This window comes from Patella vulgata, chromosome 4 (genome assembly GCF_932274485.2).
Source record: "Patella vulgata chromosome 4, xgPatVulg1.2, whole genome shotgun sequence".
In the NCBI taxonomy this organism is placed as follows: Eukaryota; Metazoa; Mollusca; class Gastropoda; family Patellidae; genus Patella; species Patella vulgata.
Window position 1 is genome coordinate 61,819,349 of NC_065882.2, and position 18,834 is coordinate 61,838,182.

Below are 18,834 nucleotides of genomic sequence, written 5' to 3' on the forward strand. Positions count from 1 at the left end.
TAGTACAAACATGATTTATGGCCCAAACTGCCCACAGTTGAACTGATGGTAGATCATAACAAATTAACAAGGGAAAGAATGGACTAAATGATCTGAAAATATATACAAAATACACCATATATACACTAGCAGATTAAGATTAGAAATAGGAATCATAAGCATTAACTTTTTGAACCCGACTGGCCAGTTTTCCGGCCAAGATAATAAAGTCTTTATCCCGACTGGCTTGTTTTCCAGCCAAGCATGATGCATTAGGAATTCCACTATGACCATGTGTTGTCTGTAGCGAGGGCAAACAGAGAACACGAGAAAATAGAAATAGTCCGTACATTCCCTTGTTTATATTCATTCTATACCTTATAAAAACATGGTAATGCACAGACTTTTTCTGTTTTTCTTTGGTGTTCTCTTATCTAGTGGCAGTCAATTCTTTTTATGAATTGTCAGATATCCTCTCACAGTCTCACACAACAACTTTTGGTCTTGGAAGGAATTATTAGTGAGCAGAAATTCGCCCATGTATCTGTTATCACTCGTCACTTCAGTCAGTTTTCAAGAGGGATGCCTCGTGTTTTCCTTTGGCGTTCGTCACTTCCGCCTCAGGAAACCTGTATTACTCAGCTATCGTAGCAATGATCTCTGTGTTAAAATTATATTTGGAACGTGTTTAATTAGTTCTATCACATATGTGATAATGACTGACACCAATATTGTCCTTTAAAATAGATGAGGACTGGATATACTCCAAAGCCTGTAGAAGTTCAGCAGTAAATATGGAAGCAGCTGGTGAAGAGTATCCTCGTTTAAACATCGCTTTGTATTAAAATCAGTAATTGTGTACCCATAAAATTGTACTTTGTGTTAATATGTTCAATTACTAAATGCCAATCAAAGAAAATATCTTACCTATATGCTACCATTTCACCCTGTGGTTGTTCCCAGTTTAAAACTACTTGACCCTGTCAATATAAATAATATCTAAATATTAAAATCAAAATTTGAAAATATAAACAACATCTAACCACAGTCAAGGATTTGTCAGCACAGAACTTATTTCAAGTTTTACCCTGCACCGCCCTCATCCAAACATTACATGTTTACAAGGAAGCAAAAGCGAGGACATCTAGTGACAATATGAATAGGAAAGATAAGATTTCAAATTCAAGGTTCTTGGTAGCCCATGTGAAAAACCAAAGGAAGTAGGTTTAGACCATAATCGACTGACTGAAGACACTACGTTTCGTTGGGAATGGAATGAAGAAAATATTTCTGCTAAAAATAATTTTGTACAGCAAAGTCAACCAAACCATTGTGAGTTAAACGAATCATAATTTTTTTTATAGAAAAATCATAATTGAAACCTTTAAAGGGCAAACAAGATTTTGTAAGAAGGGGGAATAAAATCAAATAATGTTCTTCCTTTCTATAAGATAGGCAGCCAATGTCAATTTCAGAAATATCATAATTTGAAATCTTTATATAATAATGTAATCTAATCTGGACATTATTATTGTAATTGCTGAAAGTTAATGAGACAGACAAGCAATATCGATTTCAATATGGATTATTGTAACCTCTATTATGTTAACAACAAATGTGAACAATACACTGAAAGCATAAAATGTGACCACATTAAAAATTGGGCGTATGAAAAGGAACTTACAAGTTTTTCCAAGACCTCTATTCGTAATGTACCAGATATCACCCATGTTTCTTCTCCATCACTGGCAAGATGAGCTACTATACCAGCAGCAAAATAACTTACATCAATATGTTCAGCATCTAATAACTGACTGAAATAAATAAACCCTTACAAACATAAGATAATATTATTGGTAACTTTACTTATGGGTCATTTTTGAATGAATAAATGAAATGGGATTTAACATCCTACATTTCTGCACCACAGACTAGGGAAAACAGTCATTTTGTAACAAAGGAGTGTTTTAATAGATGAGTTTGAACTTGAGCCAGTGTGTGTGTGTGAGAGAGAGAGAGAGAGAGAGAGAGTTTCAACATCCATTTGACACAAACTGAGTTATTTTGGGACTAACATATGATTCAATTTTATTTCAGTAATTCACTGGCGCGTAGAGAGGTGTTTATCTGTGGGAGCAAGACTGAGGGCCCGGAGAAACCCTGAGGTTATATAGGCGGCCCTACTCCTTGTCATGTTCGAGCAGGAATCGAAACCACACCACTTCACTCAATAACAGGCCTTGTGATTTCACGTGCACTCATTAAACCACGAGACCATCCTCCACCCCCAACCCATTGTGATATTGCTAGACCATTTGCCATAAACTGAAACAGTACAATTACAAATGGATAGAAATTATTAATTGAAAACTTTGTATAATTTTTTATCTCAATTATTGTATGAGAACTAAAAGAGTTGGCAGTCTCAGAATTCCTAGCTGAATAACTGAGCTAATGAAGATGGGCATACACCATACAGTGTGCTATGAGGGAAATTTTGCCTGCACAGCGGGAATTCGTCGAAGAATCCTACTTTATAATGTCACAGATATATATTTCTAAGACCGAGAATATCAGTTTTGCAAGAGATTTCAATGATCGCGAAGATTTAGAAGCCCGATCCTTCACAGAACAAGAAATTAAAGCCATGCAGATGAGTCGAATTCTGCCAAACACGAGGAAAAATACCAATTGCATAGGAATATGGTGACACTTCGAGATCAGTACAAAAGATTGGATTTTAACTTTTTTGATAAGCAAGGTACATTTGCTAATTTCCGCACAGATCAATTCATTAACTTCGCGAGGTATTGACATCCACCACTGACAGACAAAAACAAGAACAGCCATTAAATGAAGACGAGTTGGAATTGTAGAGTTCTCAAGTTTGTAGTGTAGCGAATGCCAATGGATTAATTTATACTAGTAATAGTGTTCAAAATGCCAAGAGATTAATTTATAATAGTAAAGTATTTGGATTATGTGCTGCGGATGAGCATAAGCCGCGACAAAATGTGAAAGTGCGACAAAATGTGAAAGTGCGACTAGATATCAAAATGTAAAGAAAAGTGATACAAAATGTAAGAATCTGACTGAGAGTGACGCACATTTGAAAAGTGCTGAGACTATTGAAAATGATGACTTTTTTACCATAACATGTTCAAAACGGGTTGTAGATGTTCAAATAAATATGTAAATCATGATTTTGTTATTTTTGTCCCTCTTCAACTGATACACGGCCACTTTTCAACTGATACTTTTCAACTGATACCCTCCCATTTTCATCAAAGAGTCGAGAAAAAGTATGGGTATAATCCAATATATGACACCCAAAAATCACTATTTGCCTGGGTACTACTTGGAATCAATATCTGTTCAACTACAAAAACTTGTGTATATCCCTTTTAATAGGACCCAGCTCATCTTTTCATTAAAGCCTCATTGTTTTAAAGGACAACTGATGCTGAACAGATCAGCAAATATCCCTATAAAAGTGTTTAGTTACTCACCAATAATCCTAATATCTTAGTTTCAACCTGAACTCGATTCTCTGTCTCTAGATTTCCAACAACCTGTTAAAAATGTTACAAGTAACCATTATAATAATAGTACATTGTTTTACTTCAGCTGAATAATCTATATGCAAAAATGCAATTATCACACTGACCATCAATATAGTAAGGAAAATAAAATTAAAATTGAAGATAATAGTACATCTATACCTATAATGTTGTCATAAACAGTTCCAAGTCCTTTTCTGAAAGAAAAACTCTACATGTTGGAGGAGACTCATCTGAAAATAAAAAGAAAGAAGATCAATACAAGTCAATGACACAGAGCATCAAAAAAAATAATTCTTTCTACACATGCATACTATCATGATAATAAATAATGAGTATGGAACAATCCACAATGTATTGAATTTAAATTTGAGAATAGGTCCTATTTACCTGTTATGCTCCATTGAGTAGGCTACTTAGTATAGATTTGAGTTTTAGTGAGATCTAACAGAGCACTGAGTGGACATTGAAACTATTTTCCTGTGAGATTAGGTAGAGCACCAAGTGGATATTCGAAATGGGGTTTAATGTCCTACTGTTCTGCTAAAGGTTTCATAGAGTATCCAAGAGTATTTACCTGTGAGGTTCAATAGAGCACCGAGTATAAATCCAAGAGTATTTACCTGTGAGGTTCAATAGAGCACCGAGTATAAATCCAAGAGTATTTACCTGTGAGGTTCAATAGAGCACCGAGTGTAAATCTGAGAGTATTTACCTGTGAGGATTCATAGAGCACTGAGTGTGAATTTTAGAGTATTTACCTGTGAGGTTCCATAGAACACTGTGAGTGTAAATCTGATAGTATTTACCTGTTAGGTTCCACAGAGCACCGAGTGTAAATCTGAGTGTATTTACCTGTGAGGTTCCATAGAGCACTGAGTGTGAATTTGAGAGTATTTACCTGTGAGGTTCCATAGAGCACTGAGTGTGAATTTGAGAGTAATATCAATTAACTGATTATCCACTGTGAGTGTAAATCTGATAGTATTTACCTGTTAGGTTCCACAGAGCACCGAGTGTAAAACTGAGTGTATTTACCTGTGAGGTTCCATAGAGCACTGAGTGTGAATTTGAGAGTATTTACCTGTGAGGTTCCATAGAGCACTGAGTGAATTTGAGAGTAATATCAATTAACTGATTATCGACTTTTTGTTTAACCAGACCAAGTAATTTCTTCATATATCTAGATTTTGCTCCGAGTACTGAAGTTTCTTCTGTAGATATCTGTAATTAATAAATAAAGGTGGAAATTTAATCAACGAGTTAACATATCACTTACTGATCAGTTCTTCTGTCAATAAGTATACTAAACAAACAGACAGCTACCCAAAAACGAACCCTGAATAACTGAAATGAAATGGGGTTTAACGTCCTACTGTTCTGCTCCTATGCTGGGCTAATGAAGACGGGCATACGCCATACAGTGTGCTATCAGGGGAATTTTGCCCGGGCAGCGGCACTATCGCCCACTCTTATATCGAATTCCAAATGCCAAGGGATCTTTTACATGCATTCTAATGTATACACAGGACCTCGGTTTTTCGTGTCATCCGAAGGACTAGACAGTTGTTCTTGCCAGGCCCTCCGTCCTGTATCACTCACAAGGGGGAACCACGCCGGAAAATCTGGATGAACTTTCTCGGCCAATGCAGAGATAGAACACCCGACCTCCAGGCTAGCGAGCCAGCGTCTTACCCACTTAGCCACGTGACACCCCCTGAATAACTAGCTGATAAGACATTATTTAATATTGCCTACTAAATAACAATAAAAAAAAAATCTGACTTCTTCTCTGATTTTTCTGATCTATCCTAGCACTGCAATGATGAATTGGGTCAGAAAGTTCTTCTCCAAACTCTCTGGTCACAAGAGTCCATCACACTATCACTATAGCCTTAACAATGTCCAATACATAGAATGCAACTTCTCGACAAGTTTGTCGACCTCCGTTAAGTTATAACCACATATTCATTTTTCTTATCATGATACATGTATTCACTTCACAAAGAAATCATAATGGACTCACTTTAGCAGCTAAAATAGAACAGATAGCTACAGACATTCGGTTCATACTAGGATCATCAAAAGCACATAAACAACCCATGACTAGTTTTGCACACTTGTAACGATCGAACGACTAAAAAAAAAACCAAAAAAAACCATAAACAACAAGATTAAAAATCAATTTCTGCAATATGTATCGAAGATATAACTGATTTTGTTTTTAGTATATTTGATCACATTTAGAGGAACTTCCAACCAGAGGTCACATGAATGACCCTAATCAGTGAAATGTTTAGATAAACCTTGAATAGGTCATGATAAATAGATATCAATTTAGACCAATAATAATCACAGAAAACAACTCACCACATCTTGTAACATTCTATCACTGTATAAAGTTAACAAAGCATTCTTCTGTAGCTAAAAAAACAATATTTTATTCTTGTAACACCAAAAGGAGTGGCATGATGTTGGCATGTATTGACATTGTCGGACCCAAATTATCATTTATAATATATAGGTTGTGTGATAATTTATGACCATTTCAAAGTATGTGACAGTTGACTTATGTTTAAGCTTGCCTTGTATAGTTGCACTTTAAGAGACCTTCTGAAATCCTACAAAGAGAAATCTGGCTTAAAAAGGGATACAATTTATATACACTGAACATGTATAAGAACTAACCTGTTGGTGACTAGGGAATTGTTCCAAAGCTTTTAAAGTTAATTCAACAATATCTCTTAAACACATAGGGTGAATCTTAGGACCGAGTTCACTCTTAGATAAATTATACAAACAAGCTGTGGCTGCCATCTGTACACCTAACTGTTTAGGATGAGCCTTCATTGCAGGAATAACCAACTAAAAAATACAATAGACCAACAAAATATTTCAGTTTATAACTAATTCAGTATTAAAATATGTGAGTCAACTGATACATATAATACATACATTGTATAATAAAATTAAGAGAGATAGATTGTCATTTTGAGAGGAATTCATTAAAAGAGTCACTCCCTTTTACCGATGGAATAAAGAACATGTGGTAATCAATGAGGATGTTGTTATTTTTTATTTTTTGAAATAATAATTGGTCATGCAACCCTTTTATATTTATCTGGTTGAATCCCTAATATTAATCTATCTACAATTAGAGCTGGCGAAAAATATCGATTATATAGCCGATAATCGTCGGCGACTACGGGAAAATATTGATATCGATATTCAGTTCTTGATATCAATACTTGTATAAAAAATAAAGGAGCTTCAATAAAATACAATTAACGGAATGATTTGTTTCAAATAATCACCGTCATATCATTCAAAACACACAAAACATAAAAACATGCACACTAGGGAAGGTACAACAACCGCACCAGTAAATTTTGCGGTCATTTACAACAATGACAATGAATAATTAATTAATTGTTCATGGGAAATAAATCGATTTTAATAGAAATTTATTTATTGTTATAAGCGGCCGAGGAAAATTGTCAACAGTGATTGATGGCGAGCACGAAGCTGCTAATACTTTTTTATTAATAACACCATCAGATAAGTTGTGAACGAAGCAAACATTAAGAAAACATAGTTCGAGGATCATAGGTTTTTTTTATTTGATCAATAACATATTTAAATGCATTATTAGCATACAAACAGTTATTTCTTTCAACTTAAAATTTTCCGATGGCGATATATCAATATTGCCGAAATGGTTGCTGATATCGATATTTAAAATCGGTATCGATTGCCAGCCCTATCTACAATATACATACCCTGATAATATCTTCTCTAGGTTCTGTCATATGTTGTGAGAAACTAAATAACCTATACAAAGCTCTCTGTATATACATGCAACGTGACACATAACGTTTTAATGTCTCTTTTAACTGAGTCTCATCAGCTTCTCCAGTTACCTAAAATACACAAATAATATCACATTAGTCCTGTATTATTCTTAAAGTTAAAATTTATTTTATTTCAGTTACAAGTTTACTAGATAGCATAGTCGTCAATACAGACATTTCCAAAAGTTATATAGTTGAATAGTTAGACTATTGATATAATTTGATGTCTAATTGTGGATTTTCAAAACGCATGCATTATAAATTACTACTGAATATACAACAATATGGCCTTTATGAAAACCCTATGAAAGTAACATTATTTGATGGCTTCGTTTTTGTTATTTGTTTAAAAAATCCAACAAGTTATTACATTAAAAGAAGTAATCGCCCTTTATAAAACTCATATCTGCATTGGCCACACGTATTGGTATATTTTAGATGCGATGTGTAAAAGATTATGGACAGAAAAACATATGGTAATTTATTAGTGTTCGAGTAGAAAATAAAGGCGTGCAATCTCAGAATTCTTCATAAATTTTCTATAACATATATATTAATGTTCGCTGTAGAAAACCAAACAGTTGAAGTTTTGTGTATTTATGACTTTTTGTATTCTGTACAGTATTTAATGATGAAATATGAAATGGCCCTCAATGATTATTGGGTTATTATTGATATTAGAAAAATGAAAATTTTTCACCTATGTAACGCCGAGCAACTAAGCTAATGAACAAAGTCAAAGATCACAATGTACCATATGTAATGATAGTCCTACCTCGCCCCAAGCCTATACGTAGCAAAATTACGCCCCCCCCCCCAACATTCTTATTACGTTTCACGTTTGTTCCAAAGTGTTTAAAGAATTTCGTATGGAGTCACATTAAAATATTCAAACTGATAAACATGTTATTTTTTGCTACAGGCACGATTTCTTTCACTAAACTTTAATACCATTAGTTATTTATATAGACATCAAAGATATGCCCAATCTTATTAAATTTAGGTATACCGTAAATAACATCAAAGATATCTATAATGACATACCCTGTTTGTTCTTTATCATTAGCTTCTGGCACCTGTGTTTATCCCTCTTATTACAGGTAAATATATTGATGATGATGGTAATGATAGGAACATCATCAAGGGGATTAAAGAATAGGCCGAAGATTCAATATTCCTAAAGTTCTTTGCAAAATAAACTATTCATAGAAACTTCGGATTTTTTTTATCTAGTAAGGCTATAGGAACCGTGGTGACTCAATTAGTAGTAGACAAAGAGATGCTGGCTCGCTAACCTGAAGGTCCCGGATTCAATCCCGGTGTTTGCCGAGAAATTTCCTCTGGGTTTTCCGGCGTGGTTCCCCTTGTCAGTAGTGCAGCACAGATGGGACGAAAAACCGAGGTGCCGTGTACACATTGGCGTACACGTAATAGAATCCTTGACAATTAGGTATGCTAAACCCCATTTCATTTCAGTCCGTTTTTACTAACGATTAAGACCGACTGTATTTCTTATATATAGACAATTGTAAACGGCAATATTAAAAGTGTAGGATGTTTGTGCTGAAGGTATTTGTATTTAATATTATGAATAATTTGATTCAATTTTACAATTTTCTCTGCTATTTATAGACGTTTGCACATTTATTTCCTATTGTCAGACATATATTTGCTTGAAGCATTCGATTCTCATATGATATATTGGATTTCATTCCGGCTTAACAGCGCTACAATTTTAAACAATTGTGGTGTTTAGATGTGAATCATTAAATTGGCAAAGCATTTTAGTTCTTCAATATGCCGGATATTAAAAAAAATAATTTTAGGATCCTCTTAATATTACAGAACATTGTCCACAAAACAAATGTTTTAAGATACAATTTTGCATTTGAACTCATTTAAATATGGTCGTATATTTTTGCATCCCTTTTTGTCAGTATGTGAAAGATTAATCGAAATATATTTGAAAGATAGAACTCAAGAAACTCCTAGAAAAAATCTGTAATTTCCCACTACGCAGGCCAATCCAAATGGCACGGAAAAGACGGTTGTACAGACCCGCCATTCATGGTGAGACTGGTACCAAACTACATACTTTTGTTTTCATTGAAATCGTAAAATTTTCTAGAATTTGTTGGCTAAAATAAATCGTCAAAGACAATCGGGATGTTAATGGGAGTATGGTATTAGAAAAACAGGTAGATCAAATACTAATATGTTGGATTATTGCTGTGACTTTGCCTCTTCGACAAATGACCGGTAAAAATGTCTAACATCTTCGAACATCATTTTCATTGCACAAGAGTTATACATAACCCCACCCCCATTCTTTTAAGTTCTTTCCGGTGATAACTAAGATTGTTTTTGTCCATATTTCAATTGTCCATAATTATTATAATTATTTATGAAATCATTTGATTTTTGGATGTGATGCGTTGAAAATACATATCTATATGATGTGTAGAACATGCAAATCTATAACATATATTTCCATGTCGGTCACTTTTTGCTGGGATCGGATAGAAAGCGATGTTTTAAATATTGATCTGGCATGCACACTGTGAACTGTTGGTGTCTAATAAAATGATACACAAATAAGCCTTATTCTGTATTTAGGTATGTAATCGAAAAATTGAAAAGTGTATTAGAGCGTCTGACACATAAGCGGGATTTTTGAGGTCGCCGAAACCCGATAAGGACACAAAAAATAGCGGCCAAAATGTCACAATTTTCCATTTTTTGCCAAATGCTTAAAGCAAGGGATAAAATTCGAGATGACTTTACTAATTACTTCCACATTGTGTTGTGTCATGTATTACATGATATTGTTATGTGTGTATAATTGTCTCTATGATTATAATGAATAATAGTTGTGGTGTGATTCGTCTGCTAGCATTGTTGCAGAATTTAGAGACTTTTTAATCAAGACGAGCGCGTGCTGGTGACCACGTGATGCCGGGGTTGCGGCAGATGCATGGGAACCAGCGGCATGGTGGAGATTTGTTGTGAAGTTTCGTGTGTAAATTCTTTCATTGCATAGTTAGATATAAGTTATTGCATTATTTTATACCGTGTGAATGTTCGGTAATATGTCTAAATCATCGTTGATAACTCGTATCAAGTTCGTTTCATGATTATAGTAAGTAATTCGCGATAGAGTAGAAGATTCCAGCATCAACGCAGATTCCAGAATAGTTCGACCCACGTGACATCGGAATGTGTGTTGACCAACATTTGTGTCAGGAACTGATTCTTTAATATATAATTAATAATACTGTCTAATATTTAATGTCCATTACAAGTCCGTTACGTATGTTTTTGTATGATTCTCTCGTATTACCATGTTTGTGATTGTTGTTTACCGTTCACTGTAATAAATCATGTTATTAATTGTACATTGACGTTGTCTATAATTTCTGCTGACGGGGCGTATTTCATGAATAGGTTATTTCTGGCCTTGTTTTAAGTGACGTAACAGAAATTGGGGCTTAAGTCCGGGATAATCCGTATATATTTATGATATTAGTTAAATTTCTTATGTAAACGAAATTTATAATACACAGATTTGTGTTTTGGTATATTTATAAATCAGCAGAAAGTAGAAAGTCAATATGGTGTTTACTGTCCAAACATTTTTGTCAAAACCAACTCTGGTGGAGTTTGACGGATTAAAGAAGGTTGAATTGTTAGAACTTGCCATTCATTTCAAAGTTAAAGTAAATCAATCTATGAGAAAGAACATAATTAAAAATGCAGTACTTAAAACCTTGGTTGATAATAATATTTTTGATGAAGATGCCTTAGATTTAATTAGTGAGATACCAGGTGATGTAGATGTTTTAAAATTAAAAGAGTTAGAATTTCAACATCAGTTAAAACGACTAGAATTACAACAAAGGCAAGAAGTACATATTAAAGAATTAGAAATTCAAAAGGAAATTAAGATAAAAGAAATTGAATTGGCAAATCAGTCACACTCCACACAGCAGTCATTATTAAATCATTTTGATGCAGCAAAGCATATCAGATTAGTTCCTAAATTTCAAGAAAAGGAAATAGATCAGTATTTTTTACATTTTGAAAAGATAGCTGCTAGTTTAAAATGGCCAAAAGAAAATTGGACACTATTATTACAAAGTGTATTATTAGGTAAAGCTAGAGAAATATTTTCAGCTATGTCCCTTGAACAAAGTTCTAATTATGATACAGTCAAACATGCAATTCTTAATGCCTATGCTTTAGTCCCAGAGGCATATAGACAAAAATTTAGAAATTCAATCAAAGTTAATGAACAAACACATGTAGAATTTTCCAGAGTAAAAGAACACTTATTTGATAGGTGGCTTGATTCTAAAGAAATTAATAGAAACTTTAGTAAACTTAGACAACTTATGTTACTAGAAGAATTTAAACATTGTATACATGTTGATATTAGAACATTTCTAGACGAACATAAAGTAAGCACACTAAGTGAAGCAGCTACAATGGCTGATGACTATTCACTCACACATGATTTAATTTCTACTAAAAGTAGCCAAAGGCTAGACAAATCTCCCCATGCCGCTACCTCTCATTATACCCCAAATAAAGTAATTCAGAGTAGATCACCCTTTAACCCTCAAACTTATGATAAAGTCAAGTCAAATAGTGATAGCACTGTTAGGCCTAAGCCAGAAGCATATAAAGGGGTGGATCATCATAAAATACCTGTATGTTCTTATTGTCATAAAAAAGGGCATATTATTTCAGAGTGCTGGATTCTTCAAAGAAAATAAAATAAAAATACTAGTTTAAAATCCAGTGCTTGTGTTTCATTAAAAAGCCCTGAAGCGCCAATTAAATTAAACTTCCCTGAAAAGGTTGTTGATAATGCTGCGTCTGAATTTATTATTGAGGAGTTTAAGCCTTTTGTGTCTGAAGGATTAGTGTCACTTGTAGGTGACGATGCCAATTTAAAAACCCTTAGGATATTACGTGATACAGGAGCTTCACAAAGTTTGATGTTAGAAAAAGTTTTACCCTTTTCATCAAAGTCTTCTGTAGATGCTAATGTTCTTATTCAGGGTGTTGATTTGGGCTTTGTTAGTGTACCTCTTCATGATATTAACTTAAAGTCAGATTTAGTTTCTGGGCGTGTTACTGTGGGTATTAGACCTACTCTTCCTGTAGAAGGTATAGATTTATTACTAGGGAATGACTTAGCGGGTGATAAAGTTATTGTTAACCCGATTCTATCAAATAATCCTTCTTTTGAAAAGCCTGTTCACGATAATCAGGATTCTGATTTATTTACTTACCCTGCTTGTGCAGTTACTAGGGCTATGAGTAAGATGTCTGAAAAGAAATCTCTTAATGAGGATATGTCTATTAATGAAGATTCTTATGTGTTAGAGGACACTTTTATGGCGAATATTCCTGATATTCAGTTTGATGCTTCATTTGATAAGGACCAAGTTCCTATTTTACACGACAGTACCTCTTTTCACCCTAATAATCTTGAAGGTTTAGGTCCAGACCCTTTAAGTCGTTCTGAATTAATTATTGAACAAGGAAATGACCCTGATCTTGAGTGGAAGGTTGTTCATCAGATTGTTGTGCCAAAATTATATCGTCAAGAGGTTATAAGTTTAGCCCATGATTTGCCCATGGCTGGTCATTTGGGAGTTAACAAGACCTACCAAAGGATCTTAAACCATTTTTATTGGCCGAATCTGAAAAAGGATGTTGTTGAATTGTGCAAGTCATGTCACAACTGTCAGGTTGTTGGAAAGCCTAATCAGATAATTCCTATCGCGCCTCTGTATCCCATCCCAGCATTTGAAGAACCTTTTAGTAGAGTACTTATCGATTGTGTGGGACCACTTCCTAAAACAAAAACAGGCAATGAATACCTTTTAACAATTATGTGTGCCTCCACTCGTTTTCCAGAGGCGATTCCTCTTAGAAATATTAAAACGCCAAATATAGTGAAAGCTTTAATTAAATTTTTCACATTAGTTGGTTTACCTAAATCTATACAGTCAGATCAAGGATCTAATTTTATGTCTAATTTGTTTCAGCAAGTCATGCATCAGTTAGATATTAATCAATTTAAATCTAGTGCATATCACCCTCAATCGCAGGGGGCGCTTGAACGTTTCCACCAAACTTTAAAAAATATGATTCGGTCATATTGTTTAGAGCACAAAAGAGATTGGGACGAAGGCGTCCATCTTCTTTTATTTGCCGCTCGAGAAGCCGTTCAGGAGTCCCTTGGATTCAGCCCATTCGAATTAGTATTTGGCCACTCAGTGCGGGGACCGCTTACATTTCTTAAAGAGAAATGGTTAGGTGATGATACTAATATCAATATGTTAGATTATGTTGTTAGTTTTAAAGAAAGACTTAAAAGAGCATGTGAAATTGCCAAAGAAAATCTTAAAAATAGCCAGGTCAAAATGAAATACTGGTATGACAAGAAAGCCAAGAATCGTAATTTTAAATCTGGTGACAAGGTGCTTGCCTTTTTACCTATTCCTGGTAGTCCGCTACAGGCCCGATATCACGGTCCTTATGAAGTTGAATCTAAAGTTAGTGACTTAGATTATGTTATTAAAACGCCTGGTCGTCGAAAACAAAACCAGTTATGTCATATTAACATGTTAAAGCCATATATTGAGAGAGAAACTTCAAACATTAGTAGACCTGTTGCTAATTTATCTGTGATGCAGGACGGAGGGGCTGACAAGGACAGCTGTCTAGTCGTTCGGATGGGACGAAAAACCGAGGTCCCGTGTACACATTGGCGTGCACGTTAAAGATCCCTTGACAGTTGGAATTCGATATAAGAGTAGGCCGTAGTGCCGCTGTCCGGGCAAAATTTCCCTCATAGCACACTGTATGGCGTATGCCCGTCTTCATTAGCCCAGTTCGGAGCAAAACAGTAGGACGTTAAACCCCATTTCATTTCATTTCATTTCATTTGCTAATTTATCTGCTGTTTTGTCGAATGATGAACAAGAAGTTATAGAACCTATACAATGTGATATTAAATTAAAGAATTCTGTTATACTTTCAAATTTAGATACTAAACTTAATCATTTAAGTGATGTTGAAAAAGATGAGTTAAAATCTTTAATACATAAATACATACATTTATTTCCTGATGTTCCAAGTAAAACGGAGGCTATATATCATGATGTTGACGTGGATGGGGCTGTACCTGTTAAACAACACCCATACCGTTTAAATCCTCTTAAATTGGAACATTTGAGAAATGAAGTTAAGTATATGTTGGAAAATGACATTATTGAACCCAGTTACAGTGACTGGAGTTCACCATGCATATTAGTTCCAAAGCCTGATAAGTCATATCGTTTTTGTACAGACTTTAGAAAAGTTAATTCTGTTTCAATAACTGATTCATTTCCTATCCCTAGAATAGATGATTGTATTGATAAAATTGGTGATGCACAATTTGTTAGTAGATTCGATCTTTTAAAGGGATATTGGCAGGTTCCATTAACGGAAAGGGCTAAAAGGGTATCAGCTTTTGTAACACCAGATGGTCTTTTTCAGTATAAAGTAATGCCGTTTGGTATGAAAAACGCACCAGCTACCTTTCAAAGATTAGTTAACGGAATTATTGCCGATTTACAAAATTGTGAGGGGTATATTGACGACATTATTACTTATAGTGATACATGGGAACAGCACAAGAATCAGTCAGATGCTTTATTTAAGAAATTATCTGATGCTACATTAACTGTAAATCTCATGAAAAGTGAATTTTGTCATGCTACTGTAGAATATTTAGGCCATATTGTAGGTCAAGGACAAGTAAAACCTATTAAAGCAAAAGTTGAAGCTATTGTAAATTTTACTCAGCCGAATAATAAGAAAGAAATGATGAGATTTTTAGGTATGGCTGGTTATTATCGGAAGTTTTGTCCAAATTTTTCAGTTATTGCTAATCCCATGACAGATTTATTAAAAAAAGATGCTAAATTTATTTGGTCTAATCAATGTGCGAAAGCGTTTGATAAACTTAAAGCCATACTAATCACCTCTCCAATTCTTATCATACCAGATTTTACTAAACAGTTTAAACTTTCGGTAGATGCAAGTGATACAGGTGCAGGTTCAGTTTTGTCTCAGAATGATGTAAATGACATTGAACATCCTATATGTTATTTTTCAAAGAAATTTAATAGATATCAAAAGAATTACTCTACCATTGAAAAAGAATGCTTGGCATTAATACTGTCTCTGCAACACTTTGATTTCTATTTGGGAACAACTTTATATCCTGTAATTGTATGTACAGATCACAACCCACTTACTTTTATTCATAAAATGAAAAATAAGAACCAGAGGTTGCTCAGATGGAGTTTAATGTTACAAGAATACAACATTGTTATTAAACATATAAAAGGTAGAGATAATGTTATACCTGATACCTTATCTAGAGTAAATTACGTGTTACATTTAAAGTTTACATTACATTTAAACTTTTTTAAAGGGGGGAGGTGTCATGTATTACATGATATTGTTATGTGTGTATAATTGTCTCTATGATTATAATGAATAATCAGTTCATTGTTGTTACTAAAGTTGTGGTGTGATTCGTGATGCTGGGGTTGCGGCAGAGGCATGGCAACCAGCGGCATGGTGGAGATTTGTTGTGAAGTTTCGTGTGTAAATTCTTTCATTGCATAGTTAGATATAAGTTATTGTATTATTTTATACCGTGTGAATGTTCGGTAATATGTCTAAATCATCGTTGATAACTCGTATCAAGTTCGTTTCATGATTATAGTAAGTAATTCGCGATAGAGTAGAAGATTCCAGCATCAACGCAGATTCCAGAATAGTTCGACCCACGTGACATCGGAATGTGTGTTGACAAACATGTGTGTTAGGAACTGATTCTTTAATATACTATTCAAAAAAAGTAGGGGATATTTGATTTTGGGGGCATAATACTAAAATATGCAAATGACTACGAAAAAAGTCACTATAGAACCTAACAGAAAAAACATTTCCAGTTACATGTGACGCCCAAACGCACCAATAGCTACCGCATGGAATGCAGGTGATGCTTGGGATCATCATGGGGGTCCAACCCAAGATTTGCACGACTCTGACTTTGAATGTTACAGTCATTGTGGCATTGAATTCCAGGGTGGAAACATCAGTTTAATTGTTTTAGTGACCAGAAAACAAATTTTGATATGCGTCGGCTTACCAAAAATGAAAGGTTACGTGCTCTTGCATGCTACAGATCGGCACAACACAGGCGGTTGTGGCGCGGACGATGAATGTTTCTCAGTCTGTCATAAGCAGGCTATGGTCCAGATACCGTGATACACAACCTGTACAGGACAGACCACGCTCAGGTCGACCAAGGGCGACAACTCAAGCCCAGGATCGATTTATCCGTACCTTGGCCTTGAGAAATCGTGTCATCACAGCAAATCAGGTAAGCGCTCGTCTTCAAACAGACACTGGTGTGAGAGTGAGTGGCCAGACGATTCGGAATCGACTGCATAGGGGTCACCTTTCGCGCCCGACGTCCTCGCGTGATCCCTTGTTTGAGAGATCATCACATTCAGGCAAGACGTCGTTGGTGTAGGGATCGTCAACACTGGGATAATCGACGCTGGAGCAATGTGATGTTTTCAGATGAGTCAAGGTTCACTGTTGATTTTTTGGACAGACGTAGGAGGGTGTGGCGTCGTCGAAACGAGCGCTTCCAAGACGTTAACGTCATCAGACATGATCGATTTGGGGGTGGTTCTGTTATGGTGTGGGGAGGCATCACTGTTGCTGGAAGAACGGCTTTACATGTTGTTGCAGGGCGTGTTACAGGCCAGTACTACCGGGACAACATCTTGGCAGTCCATGTTGTGCCGTTCGCACGACGTCATGGCCGCCGTTTCATCTTCCAGGATGACAACGCAAGATGTCACAGGGCCAGGATCGTTACAGGTTACCTCCAACAACAGAACATCACCACATTACCTTGGCCAGCACTGAGTCCCGACCTCTCCCCCATCGAGCATGTCTGGGACATGCTTGGACAGAGGTTACGTCAACGTCAACAACGTCCTGCCAATGTCCAAGAACTTGCTGCTGCGTTGCAACAGGAATGGGACAAGCTGGACCAAAATGACCTTAGACGTCTCATTAGGAGTATGCCACGTCGGATCAATGCTTGTTTGGCAAACAGAGGAGGATTTACCCGTTACTGACTTGGTTGTGATGCTGTGGTAACTTTGCTGTTTGACCCCGGGTATCATTTTACCCTTATAATGGTCAGTCTGTGCCTTACTTAGTCTAACGATCATTTGGAATAAATCGATGAATGTGAACTTCATTTCATTTTGTCATTTGTTTCTTCGTCAGTTTCATTAGGTGACTTTAATAACACTTAAAAATCACGGTATCTGGACCATAGCCTGCTTATGACAGACTGAGAAACATTCATCGTCCGCGCCACAACCGCCTGTGTTGTGCCGATTTGTAGCATGCCAAGGGCACGTAACCTTTCATTTTGGGTAAGCCGACGCATATCAAAATTTGTTTTCTGGTCACTAAAACAATTAAACTGATGTTTCCACCCTGGAATTCAATGCCACAATGACTGTAACATTCAAAGTCAGAGTCGTGCAAATCTTGGGTTGGACCCCCATGATGATCCCAAGCATCACCTGCATTCCATGCGGTAGCTATTGGAGCGTTTGGGCGTCACATGTAACTGGAAATGTTTCTTCTGTTAGGTTCTATAGTGACATTTTTCGTAGTCATTTGCATATTTTAGTATTATGCCCCCAAAATCAAATATCCCCTACTTTTTTTGAATAGTATATATAAATTGGCATGTACAAGAATTGGGGTGCACGTAAAAGAATTGGCGTGCGCGTAAAAGAACCCTCGGCAGTAGGGCAAAATTTCCCCTTAGCACACTGTATGGCGTATCATTATCCCAGTCGGATCAGAGCAGTAGGACGTTAAATCCCATTTCCTTTCATTCCAAATTTGCACGATTAGCCATCTAAGGGCTAAAATACGAATCAGAACCATATAAAAGTGATGACCTATCTGTTCGACGCTTTTCATTTTCAGTACTATTGGAGGGGTTGTGTAATTCTAACTCGTTCTTCTTTTTATTTCAGATGATGAATTCGAATAAAACGTTAAAGTCAGATCCTGGTGTGGCAGAATTCGACCTGAGTTCGTATGCCAACAGTTCTCATGAGCGCGGATTTATCAATAGTGCTAAAGTTGGAATCTCAATCTGTGTGTGGAACATTGCTGTTAATCTTCTCTTAATCTTCTTCATTCTATGTTTTCGTAGAACTCGGAGACAATTTGTCATGATTCAGATTACTAACATTGCCGTGATAGATCTCTTAACAAGTGCATTGGTGAATACACTGACTATTTATTATGAATTTGAACAG

The 18,834-nt window shown here is 35.6% G+C and overlaps 1 pseudogene; it reads right to left on the reverse strand.

Annotated features, from left to right (window-relative positions):
- On the reverse strand, nucleotides 1–9,679 carry LOC130012403 (protein zyg-11 homolog B-like; annotated as a pseudogene).
- Between the last annotated feature and the right edge of the window lie 9,155 nt (nucleotides 9,680–18,834).